At 41.8% G+C, this 21,917-nt stretch overlaps 1 pseudogene; it reads right to left on the reverse strand.

Annotated features, from left to right (window-relative positions):
• Positions 1-21,917, reverse strand: part of LOC135540169 (cadherin-4-like) — a 341,293-nt pseudogene that overhangs the window by 75,283 nt on the left and 244,093 nt on the right.

Genomic DNA, 21,917 nt, shown 5'->3' on the forward strand with positions numbered 1-21,917 from the left:
CCTTGTTGCAATCGGTGTGCAACAGAAACAGTAGGAAGGTCTTCACATATGTATTTCTCAGCTGGGCTTTCTCTGAAATATTCCACAAATTGGTGGTTTGACCATGGTAATGCTCACACACTGAAGCACACACCCACTCTTAAAATAAATAAATAAATAATTTAGGAGATAAGTTGACTGAGAACACATTCTAATTTACAGCAACTACCTGGAGAATAGTTACAGGGTATAAGAATGAGCCAATTGGAAACTAGGGAAGATCAGGTGGCCATGAGGGTCAGATTGGGAAGGGCACCAGGGTTAACACCCCTACTCTTACAATAAGTGCCATGGAATCTTTATTGACCACAGATAGTCAGGACACCCATTTAACATCCATCTGAAAGACAATACCCTACACAGGGCAATGCCCTGGGATTATTTTTTAGAGAAAGGAGTGGTTCCTACTGGCCATCCAACACCACTTCCAGACGCATCTAGTCTCCCATCCAGGGACTGACCAGGACCAAACCTGCTTAGATTCAGAGGCAAGCTAGGAGTGGGATGTAGGGTGGTATGCTGCTGGCAACACACACACACACACACACACACACACACACACACACACACACACACACACACACACACACACACACACACACACACACACACACACACACACACACACACACACTTCTTGTTGAACACGGAACAAGGGAAGCTTGGTTTGTTGTTTTGGAAAGTTGAAAGTCTCTGAAAAAGTGTTGGTTACTAACTAGCTACCTTCTGAGTTTGGATCCCACAATGTGGTTGGCATCAGTTGCTGGGACCGCTGCTATCTGTCCATGGATCCTGCTGACCAAGGGTCTGATGAGCTGCTTGGCATAGCAGCTAGCCTAGCTGCCACTGTTAGCTGCCTATCAAGCTAGAAGGCCTTGAACACAGCCTGTGATGCGTTTAGCCCATGTGGCTGGGACAGAGGATTGTCCCGGGCTTGTGGCTGTCTAGATCCCTGCTGTTTCCCTGGGACCTGCCCTGTCTGGAACTGTGAGGAGTAACAGCGTAGCCTATGTTGCTACCATGACAAAGACCAAAGCCGATGGGAGTAACGTTGAGGACAGTGGTGTCTCTCTATCACAGCTGAAGGATCTTTTAAACAAACAAAAAGAGTTGTAGAAGCAGTTGTTACAACAATTAATGAATGTGAATCCAGGATAATAAAGATGGAGAAAACAAATTTATCTCCAGGGAAAAATCAAGGCGGAACAACATTTTTGTGAACGGAATTGCAGAATCTCCACATGAGACCTGGACGGAGTCTGAGGACAAAGTGATGGAAATTATCTTGGAGAAACAGAAGATGGACCACAGGAAGATTGAGATGGAGTGCACCCACAGCACTGGAAAACCAACCACCGGCCCAGGTGACAGGCCCAGGCCTGTATTGTTCAAGTTCTTGAGGTTCAAGGACTAGGTTGCTGTTCTGGAAAGAGCCAACAACTTTAGAAAAATGTACATCTTCCTCAATGAGGACTAACCTGAAGCTGTGTGCAAAAAGAGAAAATGACATATCCCGACCATGAAAGCTGCCAGAACACGTGGGGACATTGCTTACATATGCTGACAGGCTCATTGTTCACTCTCCCAAAGCCTGGAAGGGATGAGAGAGCCTATGGGTTCGTAGCTTCAACCCCGCAGCACACACACTTATACACACCAACTGATTAATGGACTGCTGAATTATTTGTTTTTCTCTCTTGCTTTGTTTGTTCTTTTCCATATATAGAAGTAAGGATAATGAATCCAATAACTTTCTAACATCAGATAACATTAAAATATTTGCCATTTCTGAGACTCACTTAGATAATTCCTTTGATGATACAGCAGTAGCAATACAAGGATATAACATCTATAGAAGAGACAGGAATGCTTATGGGGGAAGTGTTGCTGTACAGTACCTTGCAAAAGTATTTATCCCCCTTGGCGCTTTTCCCATTTTGTTGCATTACAACCTGTAATTTGAATAGATTTTTATTTGAATGTCATGTAATGGACATACACAAAATAGTCCAAATTGGTGAAGTGAAATGAAAAAAATTACTTGTTTCAAAAAAACAAAAAACGGAAAAGTGGTGCGTGCGTATGTATTCACCCCCCTTTGATATGAATCCCCTGAATATGATCTGGTGCAACCAATTACCTTCAGAAGTCATATAATTAGTTAAATAAAGTCCACCTGTGTGCAATCTAAGTGTCACATGATCTGTCACATGATCTCAGTATATCTACACCTATCCTGAAAGGCCCCAGAGTCTGAAACACCACTAAGCAAGGGGCACCACCAAGCAAGCAGTATCATGAAGACCAAGGAGCTCTCCAAACAGGTCAGGGACAAAGTTGTGGAGAAGTACAGGTCAGGTTTGGGTTATAAAAAATATCCAAAACTATGAACATCTCACGGAGCACCATAATATCCATTATTAAAGAATTGAAAGAATATGGCACCACAACAAAACTGCCAAGAGAGGGCCGCCCACCAAAACTCACGAACCAGGCAAGGAGGGCATTAATCAGAGAGGCAACAAAAAGACCAAAGATAACCCTGAAGGAGCTGCAAAGCTCCACAGCAGAGGTTGGAGTATCTGTCCAATGGACCACCTTAAGCCGTACACTCCACAGAGCTGGGCTTTACGGAAGAGAGGTCAGAAAAAGACATTGCTTAAAGAGAAAAAAATGGTGTTTGCCAAAAGGCATGTGGGAGACTCCCCAAACATATGGAAGAAGGTACTCTGGTCAGATGAGACTATAATTGAGCTTTTTGGCCATCAAAGAAAATGTCTGGCACAAACCTAACACCTCATCACCCCAAGACCATGCTTCCTCACAGGCAACATCATGCTGTAGGGATCCTGATCAGGTCAGGTTACAGGAGACTACAACCCTACAGATTATCTCTCACCCCCAACAAGGGAGGAGAGATGTAGGGGTATTAAGATATGGGAGTTTTATGACCCCACACACCCATGGTAAATCTTAGGCAATAGACAAAATTCCTTTGTCCTCTCACTATGGAGAACCAGCCTCAGAACATTAAACATGCAATAAATGGACTTTGGAACAGTGGTTTCTGTCAGCCACAATGGTGGTAAAGATGATAGATGGAATATGAAAATTAAAATAATTTTTGTGTTGTTATTAAAGGTTAAAGGACAATGTTATTATGAAAACAGTTAAGTTAAGAATTAACATATCAGACTAAGTGACCCGAGCTGCAGCCAAGGTCTAAAAAGTCAACAAACCCAAAACGCAACACAAGGTTGAAGACAAATAAATATTTTTTTCTACCCATGCCCATGATGAGTAGCTGTGTCTCAGCGGGTGAATTCAACCCGGACCACCTAACCTCCACTCTCCGTCGAATCGTGGTATCGACACTGTTTCATTCCTACACTGTGAGCTCTGAGCTACAGAGCTGTCTGTCCTCAGAAGACCCCTTTCAGAGCAAGGGCGAGGAACCAGACCACTAAGCAAAAAGGACACTGACATCATGAGGACAACCAGAGTTGCGCAGGACAAGTGCGTCATTGAGAAGCCTAAACGAACCACGCGGAGCTTCCCATCTGAGACCTCCAACACGTAATTACATCATTATATTCTGACCCATAAGAGCGGCAGTTCGAGGCAAGGGTTAAAATAAGCATAGTTGACAAATGCACCCAAATGTATATTTCTCTTGTTTACTTTCTCTTTTTCGCTCTCTTTTAAATCCCTATTTTGGGTAACACACGCCATAGTGTGTTGGCCCGTTATACTAAGTTCCAATCAATAGCCTAGACTGTGTTGTATCTTTTATCATCATTTTAGCTTTCTAGTAAATAAATAATCAACTAAAATTGGTGTGGCATGAACTCATTGGTGGGACCTGGGTTTGTGCAGATTCACGGATTATGTGACGTTCAGAATGAGACTGTAGAGGAAATTGATTAATTAGCGACTGTTGTAAAATTGATATTCTTTGAGTTAATTTGGGAAATAGAAATTGAATAAAACTAAATGTCCCATGGTGTCCCAGGTTAATGAGTTAATAAATGCTTGATTCATTTAATCACGCAGTTAGAAACCTTTAAAGGGAACATATGCTTCTGCAGAACTTCTGACCATCTAGGTGATGGCGTTAAGAATAATTTCTCAACCTTCAATAGCTCAGTTGGTAGAGTGGAGGACTGTAGGTGAATTTGTGGTAATCCTTAGTTTGTTGGTTCAAATCCAGCTCGAAGGATTGCATATTTTCTTGTGGCTTACGCCAACTTTTTGACAGCAGTGCACTTTGACATGTGCTTGACAAACAAATTATCTTTCCCTGAGAGCTGAAATCTTCACTTGTTGACCTTCGATAGGAATGTTGGTAGAGCAGCAGAGAGTACTTGAAATTGCAGAAATCTTTAGGTTACTGGCTCACACGAGGATAACTTTTTCTGCAGTTGTGCCAAGTTTTTGATGTTTACCTAGTGTTTCCCCAAAAGCAATTCATTCCCTGGCCGGGAATCGATTCCGTGGTGCAGCAGTCAGAGCAGCAAATCCGAACCAATAGACCACCGGGGAGAGATCAAAAGCCAGCTTGCAGTGAAGGGGCTAAACAGCATTCTTCACCCTCGGCTCACTCTTTCTCTATTCCCAAACACAACTACTTGCAATCTCAGGGGATGTAGTTCAGTGGAAGAGAGCCTTCGTTTCAGGTAGGAAGACCAGGTTCAATTACCACATCTCCACGAAACCACCACTCTGCAGACTAACTTATTAATAATTCGATGAGCAACAGTCATCACATTAACTAATACAACTTCACGACACAGTTATCATAGGGCTTGATGGTTTTTGCGACTGAAATAACATATATGGAATCATGTACAATAGTAACCAAAAAAGTGTTAAACAACCACACATGTGGAGATCATCCGTTCACTTACTCTGCTTCTCACAAAGACATGGCGGTTGGAACCAAAAATCTCAAATTTGGACTCATCGGACCAAAGGACAGATTTCCACTGGTCTAATGACCATTGCTTGTGTTTCTTGGCCCAAGCAAGTCTCTTCTTATTATTTGTGTCCTTCAGCAGTGGTTTCTTTGTAGCAATTCGACCACGAAGGCCTGATTCACGCAGTCTCCACTGGACAGTTGATGCTGAGATGTGTCTGTTACTTGAACTCCGTGAAGCATTTATTTGGGCAGCAATCTGATGTGCAGTTAACTCTAATGAACTTATCCTCTGCAGCAGAGGTAACTCTGGGTATTCCTTTCCTGTGGCAGTCCTCATGAGAGCCAGTTTCATTATAGCACTTGATGGTTTTGCGACTGCACTTAAAATTTCAAAGTCCATAATTTTCCGTATTGACTGACCTTCATGTAATGATTGACTCATTTCTTTTTGCTTATTTGAGCTGTTCTTGCCATAATATGGACTTGTTACTTTACCAAATAGGACTATCTTCTGTTTACCACCCCTACCTTGTCACAACACAACTGATTGGGTCAAACGCATTAAGAAGGGAAGAAATTCCCCAAATTAACAAGGCACACCTGTTAATTGAAATGCATTCCAGGTGACTACCTCATGAATCTGGTTGAGAGAATGCTAAGGCTGTGCAAAGCTGTCATCAAGGCAAAGGGTGGCTACTTGGAAGAATATAAAATACATTTTGATTTGTTTAACACATTTTTGGTTACTACATGATTCCATGTGTGTTATTTCATAGTTTTGATGCCTTCACTATTATTTGACAATGTAGAAAATAGTAAAAATAAAGAAAAACCTTTGAAGGAGTAGGTGTGTCCAAACTTTTGACTGGTACTGTATATTGAGAGCGATATCCCTGTAATGCTTAGAGAAGATCTCATGTCAGCTGTTATTGAAGTGCTGTGGTTACAAGTTTTCCTATTATTTTAGGGTGTTGCTATAGGCCACCAAGTGCTAACAGTCAGTATCTAGATAATGTGTGTGAAATGCTTGAGCGTGTATGTGATGTTAACAGAGAGGTCTACTTTCTTGGGGAAGGCAATATTGACTGGTTTTCATCCAGCTGTCCGCTCAAGAGGAAGCTTCTCACTGTAATCAGCACCTGTAATCTGGATCAGGTTATTAATCAACTAACCAGGGTGTTTACAAATACTACAGGAACAAGATGCTTTTCATGTACTGATCATATTTTTATGAATACTGTAGAACTTTGTTCTAAAGCTGTATCCATACCCATTGGATGCAGTGATCACAATATAGTGGTTATATCCAGGAAAGCCAACGTTCCAAAAACCTGGGCCTAAAATAGCATTTAAGAGATCATGCAAAATACTGTATGTTGCTGGGACTCTTATTTGGATGACGTTAAACATATTTGTTGGTCTGATGTGATTACTAAGGAGCGATGCACTTCATGAATTTATCAAATTGCTTCTTTCAATTATTGCTAAACATGCACCTGTTAAGAAACTGACTGTTAGAACTGTTAAGGCTCCATTGACTGATGAATTGAATTTAAAACTGTATGGTTGAAAGAGATGGGACAAAAGGAGTGGCTAATAAGTCTGGCTGCACATGTGACTTACTGAAAATTGAAACATTATGTGACTAATCTCAACAAAAAGAAGAAGAAACGGTATTATGAAGCCAAGATCTATGATATAAAGAATGATGGGGAAAAGAACTTTGGTGTACTTTAAATGAAATGATGGGCAGAAAGACAAATTCAACTTCATCTTTCATCGAATCAGATGGCTTATTTATTACAAAATCCATTTCACGTTGGCAATTATTTTAATGATTACTGGCAAAGTGGGAAAACTTAGGCAGGAAATGCGAACAGTGAGCCATCGTATTCATGCATAAAAAAACAAATAATGAAAAAAAAGCATTGTAAGTTTGAATTTTGTAAAGTTAGTGTGGAAGAGGTGGAAAAGTTGTTATCGATCAATAATGACAAACCTACTGGCATTGACAACTTAGATGGAATGTTACTGAGGATGGTAGCTGACTCTATGGCCACTCCTATCTGTCACATCTTTAATCTGAGTCTAGAGGAAGGTGTTTGTTCTCAGGCCTGGAAGGAAGCCAAAGTCATTCCGCTACCCAAGAGTAGTAATGCGGTTTTTACTGGTTCCAACAGCAGACCTTTCCCCGTAAACAAATTGACAACAGACTTTCAACCAAGTTATAGAGAAGGGCACTCAACATGTACTGCACTGACACAACTGACTGATGATTGGGTTAAAGAAATTGATAATAAGAAGATTGTGAGAGTTGTACTGTTAGATTTCAGTGCAGCCTTTGATATTATTGACCATACCATTGTGTTGAGAAAACATACGTTTTATTGCTTTTCAACCTTTGCCACATCGTGGATTCAGATATACGGTTGAAGTCGGAAGTTTACACACACTTAAAACTCATTTTTCAACCACTCAACAAAAAAAGTTTGAAAAATCCAATAAATGTCGTTCCACTTCATGATTGTGTCCCACTTGTTGTTGATTCTTCACAAAAAAATACAGTTTTATATCTTTATGTTTGAAGCCTGAAGTGTGGCAAAAGGCCGAATACTTTCGCAAGGCACTGTACATTCCAGGTCCTAGGTGGCGCAGCGGTCAAAAGCACCACAGTGCTGAAGCACAATTGGCCCAGTGCCTTCCGGGGTAGGGGAGGGTTTGGCCAGTGGGACTTCCCTTGCCTCATTATGCTCTAACGACTCTTTGTGATAGTGCCGGGCACCTGCAAGTTGACTTCGGTCGTCAGTTGAACAGTGTTTTCTACGACACATTTGTGCGACTGTCATCCGGGTAAAGCAGGCAGTGTGATAAGAAGTAGGAGGCCAGGCGGTTCATGTTTCGGAGGACGGAGGACGCATGACTCGACCTTCGCCTCTCCCGAGCCCATTGAGGAGTTGCAGAGATGAGCCAAGGGACCTAATTAAAAAAATAAGCTTGTGGTCATACCACCCTGAACACGCCTGTTCAGGGTCGGGCCTGGTTAGTCCTGGGATGGGAGATCACCTGGGAATACAATATATAGACATATATTTTTTTAAACATGGATTCAGTGATTGTAAAGGTGGGGAGAGGTTTATTCATAATAAAGAGATGCTCTGCTTTTTTGACACCACACTCCAAAAACAAGTCCTGCAGGCTCTAGTTTAATCTTATCTTGATTATTTACCAGTCATGTGGTCAAGTGCTGTAAAGATCAAGCTATACTCTAAGAAAAAAAAGGGTTATTTGGCTCTCTCCATCAGCTCTTTCCACACTCTTTTGGGTCTCATGTAGAACCTTCTGTGCAAAGGGTTCTACATGAAACTCAAAAAGGTTTTTACCTGGAACCAAAAACGGTTATTCAAATAGTACTTCTATGGGGACAGCCGTAGAACCCTTTTTTTCTCAGTGTTAAGCTGAAGCTGGTCCAGAAAAGAGCAGCACGCCTTGCTCTTAATTGTAATCAGAGGGCTGATATAAATACTTTGCATGCCAGTCTCTCTTGGCTAAGAGTTGAGGAGAGACTGACTGCATCACTTCTTCTTTTTATAAGAAACAATAATGTGTCAAAAATGTATATTTGTTTGCATAGTCAACATACAGTACACACAGCTCTGGCACACACACTTACCAACCAGACATGCCACCAGTGGTCTTTTCACAGTGCCCAAATCCAGAACAAATTCAAGAAATCATACATGTCACGCCCTGACCATAGGGAGCTGTTTATTCTCTATGTTGGTTAGGTCAGGGAGTGATTAAGGGTGGGTTATCTAGGGGAATTGTATATCTATGTTGGCCTGTTATGGTTCCCAATCAGAGGCAGCTGTTTATCGTTGTCTCTGATTGGGGATCATATTTAGGTAGCCATTTCCCATTGTGCTTTTTGGGATCTTGTCTATGTATTGTTGCCTGTGAGCATTATTATAGCGTCACGTTTCGTTTGTTCGCATTGTTGTTTTGTTCTTTTGAAGTTTTCTATTCCAAAATAAACGATGGAAACATACCTCACTGCATCTTGGTCTACTCTATATGACGAACGTGACAATACAGTATTATACAGAGCCATTATTGCATGGAACTCCCTTCCATCTCATCTTGCTCCAATGAACAGCAAACCTGGTTTAAAAAAACAGATAAAATAACACCTCATGGCACAACCCCTCTCTCCTATTTCACCTAAATAATTTGTGTGTATCTATTGGTATAGTATGTAGGCCATATGTGCTGTTTGTAAATGTATGCAGGTCTGTCCTTGAGCTGTTCTTGTCTATTAATTTTCTGCATAATGTAATGTGTCATGTTTTGTCTAGACGGTTGAACCAAGGAAGGGTAGCTGCTGATTTCGGAACAGCTAATGGGGAGCCTAATAAAATACACATTCCACACACACACACACACACACACACACACACACACACACACACACACACACACACACACACACACACACACACACACACACACACACACACACACACACACACACACACACACACACACACACACACACACACACACACACACACACACACACACAGAGAGACAGACAGACAGACAGACACACAGGAGAGAAGACAGGATAATTAGGAGTACAAATATTAATGGAAGTTAAAGACAGACTAACAAACCCAATTACTACATTAGCCGGCCGATTTAGATGAGAGTTCTGAGAGACCAGCAGGCAGGACTTTGTTGAAATAGACCAGCAGTCTCCATGCATTAACAATGGAATGAATTCCCCTGTCGCCCCCAAACAGGAAGAATAGAGCAGATACAGCCATAAATTCTGTCTGTATACTGCAGTATAAAGCCAGCCACATTCCCCTGCTCTCCAGGCTGAATGGACGAGTCAGAGACCAACACTCTTTTTTTCCCCGCCTCATAAAGACGGAGGGCCCTGGAGACAGAAGACTCGGGGGAGAAGTGGGAGAAGGGGGAGGAGGAGTGTTTTGTACTGCTGCTGCAGTTTTCTTCCACCGCTGCTTGATAAGCTGCCTCCCTTCTAATGCCCAATCCATTTCGACTACTCAATATGCTTCCTCTTGTCCAGCCCATCCCTGGGAGACCTGCAGAATGCTCCAGCACTCCCACTCCGGCCAATCACCAACACCCTGAGGCTACATTAGGGCCTTATTGGCAAGCTGTGGGCAACCAACGCCTGGCCAATCAGGTGGAGCCAAGAGCTGAATGGATTTTCTGTTTGGCTGTGATAGGTGCGAGACCTGCCAATGAGGGCTCAGGAGTGGCATTGTGTGTCTCTGAGGGAGGCTGCCAGAGGGGTCAGGCCTGAGGACTGCAGAATGACAGTTATTTAGTGAGATGCAGAGCATAGCATGGTCTCCCGAGTGGCACAGTGGTCTAAGGTACTGTATCTCAGTGCTAGAGGCGTCACTGCAGACCCTGGTTTGATTCCAGGCTGTATCACAACTGGCCGTGATTGGGAGTCCCATAGGGCGGCGCATAATTGGCCCAGCATCGTCCGGGCTAGGGTTTGGGTCGGGGTAGGCCGTCATTGTAAATAAGAATTTGTTCTAAACTGACTTGCCTAGTTAAATAAAGGTTAAATAAAATAAAATAGCTGCGGGACGTGGGGGTGAGAAGGGTTCTGCAGCAACCCTAAAAAAATTAAATACATGTAAAAATATATATTTTTAACAAAAGTAGTGTGCTGGGCCATTAAGAGTCCTGTTTTAGGGGACCGATATAGCCATCTGCAGCACTGGCAAAGCCCCCCACCCACCCCGTTCAATTTTTTTTGCATCACCCCCACCCCAAACTACTGCTCGCAGCTATGGGGCAGAGCTCTATGTCAGTCAGTGGAGGGATTTCCTTTGTACAGCTAGGCAAGTTACTGGGACTCTGTAGACACAGGCACAGGCACAAGCACTTAGTACAAACACACACATGCAAGCACGAAAGCGCACATCCTATACAGCTTTCCTAATACATTTTAGTGAACATTTTAATGTAAAAACAAGTGGGTATCACAGAGAAATGCTAGACTAAAATAATATCTGGAATATGAAAGTATTAATAAACCAATACAGTGTTTCTACCTAGTTCTATAAACAGTGGTGTATTACCATACCATAGAGATGATTCTCTCCCACACATACACCAACTTTTATTGGTTTATTGAGTCAAGAGCAGGGTTTAATTTAGCATTTCATTCTACCTAGGGAGACTAACTTATTAAAAACTTGAGCTTCATCTCGAGCATAGAAAGTTGGCTGCAAAACTTGTTCTGACAAGTAACTGCCCACTTCTGTAGGTGTAATTGTTACGCCCCTGAAAACAGGGGAGAAATAATCACGAGAGTGATACGGTGTTTTCTCAATTCAACTTTTAGTTCAATGACAAAAGACCGCGATTTCCCCAGGAATATGGGTGGAGGCCAGAGCAATCGATCTCAGGCTCATAGATTAAGAGCATTTCGTAGATCACAGATTAACACTTTTAGGCACCACAAAATAAAGTAATCAATATAACGTTTACACATTACTCACAATTCGTACCCTTGATGGATTTGAACTTTAACACAATTATATGAATGTTATCAATCTCTATCAACTAATACTGAATACATCTTTTTAAACTTAGATGTTTTAAGATCCTCACATACTATGAACTTACTAATACTTTTTAATGTATAACAAGCTATGGGATTTTCTAGGTCCAGTGCATACGGACTGTTGAAGACAATGTTGGTAATGTTGGGACAACATTTATTTTGTCGGGGAGAGTGTGACAGGTTAAAGGAAATATTCATACCTTGTACGAATTGTGTGTAATGTGTAAACGTTATATTGATTACTTTATTTTGTGGTGCCTAAAAGTGTTAATCTGTGATCTACGAAATGCTCTTAATCTATGATCGCGGTCTTTTGTCATTGAACTAAAAGTTGAATTGAGAAAACACCGTATCACTCTCGTGATTATTTCTCCCCGTAACATTTTTGGAGGCTCCGCTGAGATTGCTGCTCAGATGTCCAGTTTCCACATCCTGGTCGCTGAATTCCGAGCCAGCTAAATCCCCACATAGCAACTCAGGCAGGCTGCAGTGAGGAAAGTGTTGCTGTTCAAGGGAAGCTGGAAGTTAGTGGTTAAGTACGTGTCAACTGAGGCCATTGACCGACCATCAGAGACAGTAAGGACCATCTAATTCAACTCCTGCACAGTAAAAGTTCCTCCTGTTCTGTCAACATGACAAGCGCCTTGGAAGAACTACAGGAAGAGGTAGTAGGAGAATTGCACACCCTGACTAAAGACAAATTACTAGAGATATGTGATTTCCTTGACATATCAGGCGAACAGAGATGTTCAAAACAAATCCTGCATATCATTAATGACTCACATTATGATGTTCCTTGAAAGAGGGGAAGTTGCAGAGTTAGAAGATGGTGGCATGTCAGAATTGTTGCTACTTAAAGACAAAATGACAGAGATGATCAGTGGCATAGATAACAAAACAGGGCAAATTGACCATGATATTGAACCAGCCGGAACACATCACAGAATAGAGGAACTAAAAGTTGAATTGAGAAAACAATACCGTATCACTATCGTGATTATTTCTCCCCTGTTTTCAGGGGCGTAACATAATCACAATATTTTGTTTTTGTTGAAAACTGTATTCAATTTACATAAAATCCCACCAAATGAGGGACATCCAGCCATTGTGTGACTCAAGCAGATTAGTTTAGGGACAACTTGATAACTCTATCATAACACCTACCCAGAGGTGTCGTCTCATATTATGCATAATTGGTTGCCTTTGGTAAAGGAAAAACATTTGCCTTGTCTGATTGGTGTCTGCCTCAGCTCAGGATCGTCCTTGACGTTTAGAAAAGAATGTAATGACTTTCCAAAGCACACAGTGTAGATTACAGTTCTCTTCAGAGTGGGCGTAACGCTCTCACATATCAGGACTTCAATCAAATGCCCTCTCATTCCATTCCTCTGCCTTGCCCAAGGACTGTTTTTTTATAATTGATCTCCTTTATCACCCCTTCTTTTATAATTATTTAGTTCATTCTGGTGTGTGTCTGACTGGGAGTCAGTGGTGAGGATGGAGAGGACGGAGAGGAGCAGAGAGGCTCATCTCTCCCCGTTTGGACTGGTTTCAATCAGATGTGGCATTGGGTCCAGCCTAGGAGGAGGTGCTGGAGGAGACAGTTGAGATGAGACTGCTACAAATGGCCTGAAACTAATGCTGTTCTCTGAAACTAATGCTGTTCTCTGAAACTAATGCTGCTCTCTGAAACTAATGCTGCTCTCTGAAACTAATGCTGCTCTCTGAAACTAATGCTGCTCTCTGAAACTAATGCTGCTCTCTGAAACTAAAGCTGTTCTCTCTCACCTCACATATTTACTATGCTCTCTCTCTTTCCTCCAATCCCTATCTGTCCCCTTTTCTCTCTTTCTACTCTCCATATCTTTCGCTATCTATTTAATTATAGCTGTTTTCAATCTCCAGTTGCATTAATCTTACCTCTGTCAAGAGCAATCCTTTATTGGACAGTGAATGGCATGGGGAAAATATTGCATTTTACCACAATGGTAAATTATTGCCATCAAAGCGACACTACTTGAGATTGCTCATGAGGGTTTTGCACTTCACAATAAAACCTCCCTGAAGTGGAATGTTGGTGCTGCTAGTTTCACTCTAATCAGTTCCCTTCTGTTCATAAGGGAAGATGGTCTACTCAATGTGTCATGCAGTGATATCCCTTATAAACGTATCTAATAAACCTTCCCTGGACCAACACACCACTGGAGCAGCAGCTAGACTAGCAGCTAGACTGTCCAGGACTTTCATAACTGCCTAGGGAAGATAGAGAGAGAGGTGTGTGATGTGTGTGAGGATAATCAGGATATGGCCGAACATCTCTGGGTGGAGTATTAAAATCACATAGCTGAAGTGGATATGAGAGTCTCCCAGCCAGCCACAATGCAGAACAGATCACAATCAATAACACAGGCACATTTACCTCCTGCTGCACCATATTACTTGTGTTGATGGAATACATTTTCTCCATCTGTTCAACTAAATTAAACCAAATCCAAGGCCAATCTGGCAAACCCTGTTTTTTCAGATGAAAATGGGTAATTACTCTCAAAAGGGTAGCACTTTCCTGCAGTCAATGGCCAAAAGCTCTGTCTTTGGCCTCATGGGTGGAATGTTATTTATATTTTTCATCATTTAATAATTAATCAATATATAATTTTTTTAACCTCTAGTGACACCCCCATCCCGGATCCGGGAGCATAATCATCGACTGACACTAATTAGCATAACGCAACGAACATAAATATTACTAGAAAATATTCCTATTCATGAAAATCACAAGTGAAATATATTGAGACACAGCTTAGCCTTTTGTTAATCACCCTGTCATCTCAGATTTTCAAAATATGCTTTACAGCCAAAGCAAGACAAGCATTTGTGTAAGTTTATCGATAGCCTAGCATAGCATTATGTCCAGCTAGCAGCAGGTAACTTTGTCACGAAAATCAGAAAAGCAATCAAATTAAATCGTTTACCTTTGATGAGCTTCGGATGTTTTCACTCACGAGACTCCCAGTTAGATAGCCAATGTTCCTTTTTTCCAAAAATATTATTTTTGTAAGCAAAATAGCTCCGTTTGTTCTTCACGTTTGGCTGAGAAATCGACTGGAAATTGCGGTCGCGACAACGCTGAAAAATATTCCAAATTAGCTCCATAATATCGACAGAAACATGGCAAACGTTGTTTATAATCAATCCTCAAGGTGTTTTTCAAATATCTATTCGATAATATATCCACCGGGACAATTGGTTTTTCAGTAGGACCGATTGGAAAAATGGCTACCTCTGTACTTTACGTGAGAATCACTCTGAGAGCCATCAGGTGACCACTTACACAATGTAGCCGCTTACGGGTATTCTTCAACATAAAGGCGTAAAACTACGTCACAATGCTGAAGACACCTTGGGGAATACGTAGAAAAAGTAATCTGGTTGATAGTCCATTCACTGCTCAATAAGGACGCATTGGAACGCAGAGCTTTCAAAACATAAGGCACTTCCGGATTGGATTTTTCTCAGACTTTCGCCTGCAATATCAGTTCTGTTATACTCACAGACAATATTTTTACAGTTTTGAAAACTGAGTGTTTTCTATCCTAAGCTGTCAATTATATGCATATTCTAGCATCTTGTCCTGACAAAATACCCGTTTACTTTGGGAACGTTATTTTTCCAAAAATGAAAATACTGCCCCCTAGTCACAAGAGGTTTTAAACAATGAAAATCTGGTGTTTCTATGGCAAACAGTTATGATATGGTACATGTGCCTTCTTTTTAAGCCCATAGCCATGTGTGTGAAGTGTATACTTTCGTTTCAAAGTAGATTTGTTTAAGACTACCAAGAAACACTCTGTGTGACTCTGATTTAGCCTATTGTGAACCGTGTGTGGATTGTGTGTGGAGCTGTTTAACATCATAAAAATGCTAGAGAGATAGATTGAGACTTTCCACAGCTCTGGAGGAATCAGTGTTCTGTGAGTGTGCTGCTGTAACCACAGGGGTTGTTCTCGGCCACCTCCAAGACAAGAGAGATAAAGAACTAAATCCCTCTGCTCTCTTCACTGGCCAGCTGTCACAATGGAACAGCCCAGTCAAGCTGTGTTGCAGAGAGAAATGAGGATAGAATACCTCACGGGGCCATGGACGTGATGCATATCCCCCATGGCTAAGGACCAGGGCTCTCTTTCACCACTGCTAGAGGTTGTGGCCGACACACACACACACACACACACACACACACACACACACACACACACACACACACACACACACACACACACACACACACACACACACACACAAAGGAACACCTGAGGTGTCAGTAAACCCAACCATCTGAAGCTGAACATGAGGTAAGGGGATGAAAGGCTGTCTATTCTTCTCTAGCAGGGTGGTACAATATAACCATGATCCTGCAGTTTGTTTGTTTGTGTGAGTGAGTGTTTTTTTGTTGCTTTGGTTGAAAATCTGTCCTCTTGCCGGCTTGTTGGTGAAAGGCGATTTCAGTAATCCGGGAGTGTAAGCCGCATGGTACAAATGGGCGTGAGAGAGCTCTGTGGTGTCCCAGAAAAAGCTGTCTCTGGCCTGGACATCTGGTGGACTGATAACAGGCTGCACAGTTTACAGGAGCATCCTGGAACCATGGAGCTGGTAGACATAGCTGCCATAGCATGACAACAGGAATGGAGCTTGTTTGTCATGTCACTTCTAATACAGTTATAGTAAAATCCCTGTTGTCCAGTGAGCTAGATTAAACAACTCCTGCATGCCTGCATACACACACATACAAGCAACTGAAAGTGTGCTAAATACTCCTGAATTCATTGAACAACTGTTCAAGCAGAGCTGTGTTTGTCTCCATCTCTGTATCTGTCCTCTTGTAGAGTGTCTTAGTATATGTATTTGTAGTGTCTTAAGCATACCAGACAAATCACTTGGCATCACCACTCAAATCGGAGAGAAGTGTCCCTCTCTTTACCTGCTGAAGGCTCTTGATAGAAAATACCTGGGTAGTTTTCTGTTCAGCCCTTCATAGTGAGTAGCCAGGTTTCCATCCAATTCATGTGAATATTCTAAAATCTGCATAAAAACAATATGCACATTTTCCCACCAGAGATGTGCTTCCATCAAATTGACTTGTTGTGGATAAAAGGCTGTGCGTGAGGATCGGTAGTGCACATAAAAATTACTTTTGTGGTTAAATTCCTATGTACTGAAAATTAAAAATAAATAAAATGGGTTTCCATCACATTTTGAACTCTACTGATGGTTTTGTCAGAAAAAGGTTTCGTTCTTTAGCGATTGTGCTCACTCTGGTATTGGCACCTATGCTCTAACCAACTTTGATCATAATGTCACCAAAATAAAACCCTCTATTTTTTGGAAACGAGCATCAAGCTCATCACCTTGCACTTTCACCATCCTCTGTGGTTCATCATAACTTATTTAATCTGTAGCCTAATCAACTGCATTCCCGAGTCATAGTGGGAGGATGACACAAAAAAAATTGTGTGACTCCAAGTTTCGATACAATGGTTATTATATCAATATTTATGCATAAAAGCGTTTCCACCACCATTTCTTGCATAATACATTTTACAGTCACAAAAGAATCCCACCTTATCTAGCTTATTTTGTTTTGTCGACATTTGGAAAGTTTACCGACAAATTTGCTGTCTCCTTCAGGCCTGTTGTGTCATTTTTAATCAGACATGTACTCTACTCTCAGAAAAAGGTTGGATGGATACCTGGTTACTGTCTGAGATTTATTCTACCCTTCTCTTCATTTCCTGGGGTAAGTATGTATTCATGGATGCCAAGGGAAGCCAGGCTTCCCCAAAATATTGACCAAGAAAAAATTCAAAAACATAAAATAATGTATCTTTCATCTCTGTGTTTCATAATTTTCCTTAAATTCACAAGAGGCTGAATGTATCTCAACGGAGAAAGCATTTGAGCGAGTAAAACAAAGCCCAACTGTCTCTGTATGTGTAGACCATCTATCTGATGCTGTCTGGCCCAAAAGTGTATGACATTGTTGCCACCCGTAGCATTGAGTGCAACGGAAGCCAGCGAGCATTTGGCCTCCCTTGATAAAAAAGTATAAAATAACAGCCAATCGGCGTTGAGCTTAACTGAGTGAGCTCAACTGTGAATGGTCCTGGCGCACCAAAAAAAAGTGTAAAGGGAAGCCAGTTTGGATTTGGCGTCACTCCTATCAAATCGCATTGAGAGCATGTCACTGACAGAAACAACTTGAATTGTTGCATCTCGTTGTGTTGTTGTCCTCCAGTGACGAGATAGCTAGCTAAAATTAGCCCTTTCCTAAATGGAGATAGGGACTTGTGGTTTTACTTAATTCTCCGTATTGGCCAATGATTATAATGGTGAATCTGATCCAGCCATTAATTCATACTTTGCGACACTGGCCTGAGAAGATGGACGTTCAATATGTAGCTAGATGTAGAGGGCTAATGTTAACTAGCTAACGTTGCCGATGAAAGGAAGTTAGGCTAGCGAGCAAGCATTTTAGTCAGGTAGCCCAGGACAACAAAAAATAAAAGTGTGTACTATATGTCCGTTTCGTCAACATGAAAGAGAGGAGGATGGCATTGGCGTTTCTCTTCAAGTAGGGTTAGTCAACATATTTTTTCACTTTCATGAATGTGCACGCACACACACAAACAGAAATCAGAAACATGGACAGCCACATCATATTTAGCTTACGTTGATTGGACTAAATTGTTTTTGGTATCTTTTTGTTGTCACTGTATTAGATCAAGGATAGGTGATTTGATGATGTTGACATGTTGAAGTTGAAATGGTGCTGGAAAAGTGGAAGCAGCCCTGTTTTCTTTGTGACTTGCAGTAACTCTCCGTGGTTGTAAATCAATAGCTGTTTAGTTGTCCGGAAATTTAGGAAACATTAACTTCCTTGACCATGCTGTAGGTCATGTAGCTGTTTGTTACATGCAATATGCTTTGTGGACTTCACCTGACAGAGGTTGCTCTCCGGTTTTGTGATGAAACAAATGTGTGGTTGAATTTATTCTGCCAATGTGTCTTCTTATTGTCTGGGCCTTAGGCCTATATATCACGGTGTCTAGGCATATGAGCAAACAACACAATTATCACAACACATATGTTGTAATATGTCTTTTTTTCTGGCTTCCCCAGTGATTTTACCCACACACCGCTACTGAGTGAACCTCCAACAGACGTGGGTTGTCTGACTTGAAGATGTCTTTGGAATGTGTTTTTGGCTCAAATTAAAGTAAAAAGACAATTTCAGAAAAGGTGTATGATGGGCAGTAGCAAAACAGAGCAAGATTGTGTTATTGTAATCAGAATTGATGATGAACTCATTTCTAATTTACAACAAAAAGACAACTTTGACTTAAATGGTTATTGATAAGTGTAATAACTGTCACGCACTCTGACAAGCATTTGTGGGAAGGGTCCTCTGGAGTTTTCAGGCACATTGATTGGTGGGATGACCCAGTCCCGCTTCTGTCGTCTCAGTCCTTTGGCAGAGGAGCTTTTTTGATGTTTCCGTGGAAACTTGATAACCCTGGGATTAGAGTCCCAGGCCCTTGCAATCATATCCTCCACACCAATCTGAAAGGAAAAGAAATCAACACATTATTGGCCTACAGTATTCCAACAATTAATTGAGAGACAACCAAACTATGTAAAGTCTCCCACTGAATGATGATACATGAGAGGTCAATATAAAGGAGTAGAGTGTCACTGTTTTGTTTGTTCATCTTCTAAAAGTGTGGAACATACAGGTGACAAATACATCATTGGGGTGGCAGGGTAGCCTAATGGTTAGAGCGTTGGACTAGTAACCAGAAGGTTGCGAGTTCAAACCCCTGAGCTGACAAGGTACAAATCTGTCAGGCAGTTAACCCACTGTTCCTAGGCCGTCATTGAAAATAAGAATGTGTTCTTAACTGACTTGCCTGGTTAAATAAAGGTAAAATTAAATAAAAATAAAGATCAAACTTGACAGATGATAAGAAACAGAATACTATGTTTCTTTCAGTTAATACAAAAATTCTTATATAATCCACTCTTTTCAGCCATCACCTTTCATGTACTTTGCAAACAACCTAAAAGGACCAAGCCTTAGGATACATTCCAGGCATTATTCTTGCAGACAGGTTACCAATGACCTATGAACAGTCCTCAGAGGTTGACTTCTATGTCTTTATCCAGCAAAAAGCCTTCTGACAGAGTCACAGAGCTGTGCTGCTCAGTGTGATTCACTCTGTGACATATCCCACTCCAAATGAAAAGGGATTGATGAAATATCACTTCAATAACAGCGAGATCAGAATATAAGGACCAACAGTGATCCTGCAGTGTGTGATATAATAGCTGATTCACTGGTCTTATAAGCAAAGACTAGATCCTCAGAGCATGTAAGGGGAATATACTGTTAGACAAATGGGGAGGTGAATAAAATACAAAAACTGAAAACATAAAACTGTTTTTAATTACAGTTTTACACCTTACCTTATTTCCCTAATCTTAATCCTTCATTAGACTTTTCAATTTTCTCTTACGTGTTTTATCCCCTCATGTTAATAAAAGGTGCACTGCACACTGGTGTAAACTCATTGTAAATCTGGCCCTATGTGTTTGAGAAGGTGTACTGTGTATACATTTGGCAGAGCTATGTCAAGTGTACATATGGTATCTATAGTATCTAGTGAGGGTTGTTTTGTCCTCATGTCTGATATGGTGTTTGTGTAATCCAGTGATCCTGCTGTTTCTCCTGCTCCCCACTCACAGAGACAAGCATGCTGCTGTGAAATCCTTCTGTAAGATCTGCTAAGAGGACACACATGAACCCTTGCAAAGAGCGAAGACGCACACACACACACACACACACACACACACACACACACACACACACACACACACACACACACACACACACACACACACACACACACACACACACACACACACACACACACACTGGCAGACAGGTCAGCCTGTCAATACACATGCAGTTTGTCATACAGAGAGACAGATGCAAGTTACACCAGAGCAAACATACTGTATTTTTCCCCCCTTTTGTTTTAATTCTTCACGGCTTAGTGGATTTGACTACAGGGCTTACAGCAGGCCTCCTGATAGCAGCAGGTGGCCAGACAGGAGAGAGAGGGAGAAGGACCAGATGTGGTGCCCTGATAAGATAACTCTAGCTTCAGCTCCACTCAACCACACCACTCCCAGTTACCAGCACAGGGGCAGTGGGGCAAGATGGGAGTGTGTCATTCCTTCCATGGGCGGTGTGTGTGTGTGTGTGTGTGTGTGTGTGTGTGTGTGTGTGTGTGTGTGTGTGTGTGTGTGGGTGTGGGTGTGGGTGTGTGTGTTTCACATAGACAAAGAGAAGGAGAAAGGGGGAAGAATAGACAGATAAAATGCCAAAGTTAGATCCTAGAATATATTTACAGAAGGCAGAGAGGGTGGAGTAGCTGGAGAAAAAGTCTATATGGAAACATGCTGATAGGTGAGGATGAGTAAGGATGGTACCCGTGATGCTCCAAGGATTCCCTGTCCCTGCATAGACCCCCTGTTTCTACCCAATGTGTTCACTCCCTGTCCATATCGGCAGCCCCAGCTATCTGTTGAATAACACACACAGCGTTGCTGCTCTCCATCATTATCAGCGCCTCAGCCTGCTGGGGAAAGCGGAAACATCAGGACAGCTGATAATGTGGTCGATGCATCCGATCTGCGTTGCATTGGCAAACTCACACATTCCTCCAAACATAGTGCCAGGCAGACACATCAGAGCAGAGAGGACCTCTTTATTCAGAGTCTGTCTATGGATGATACCACTGCAGCAGGGCCACGTTGTTCACACGCCAAACAGCATGACAAATGACAGGCCTTTGAAGCTGGCATGATGACAATCATCATCACAATTACAAAGGAAAAAGAGGAAACTGGAACAGGCCTTTTCTGCTGTGAGAAAGGTATGTTGGGGATAATAATAATAGTTTGGTAGGTGCTTAAAGTTGTCCTATATTACAAATGGGCATTAATATGCATGTGCGAATTTGAAATGTGTTTTTTGCATATCCCAACTCTCCCTGAGACCTTCAGAGAGTGGGGTCACAGCCAGGGTCTGCCATGATCAACAGTGATCCTGTAGCAAGTATGGTTAAGTACCTTGCTCAAGGGTACATCAACAGATTTTTCACCTTTTCAGCTCTGGGATTTGAACAAGCAACTTCACTGTTACTGGCCCACTGCTCTAACCACTAGGCTACCTGCCGCCTGTGTGTACTCATGCATGCATGTGTGTGTGTGAGTGTGAATGTGTGTGTG

This window comes from Oncorhynchus masou, chromosome 5 (assembly GCF_036934945.1).
Source record: "Oncorhynchus masou masou isolate Uvic2021 chromosome 5, UVic_Omas_1.1, whole genome shotgun sequence".
NCBI lineage: Eukaryota > Metazoa > Chordata > Actinopteri > Salmoniformes > Salmonidae > Oncorhynchus > Oncorhynchus masou.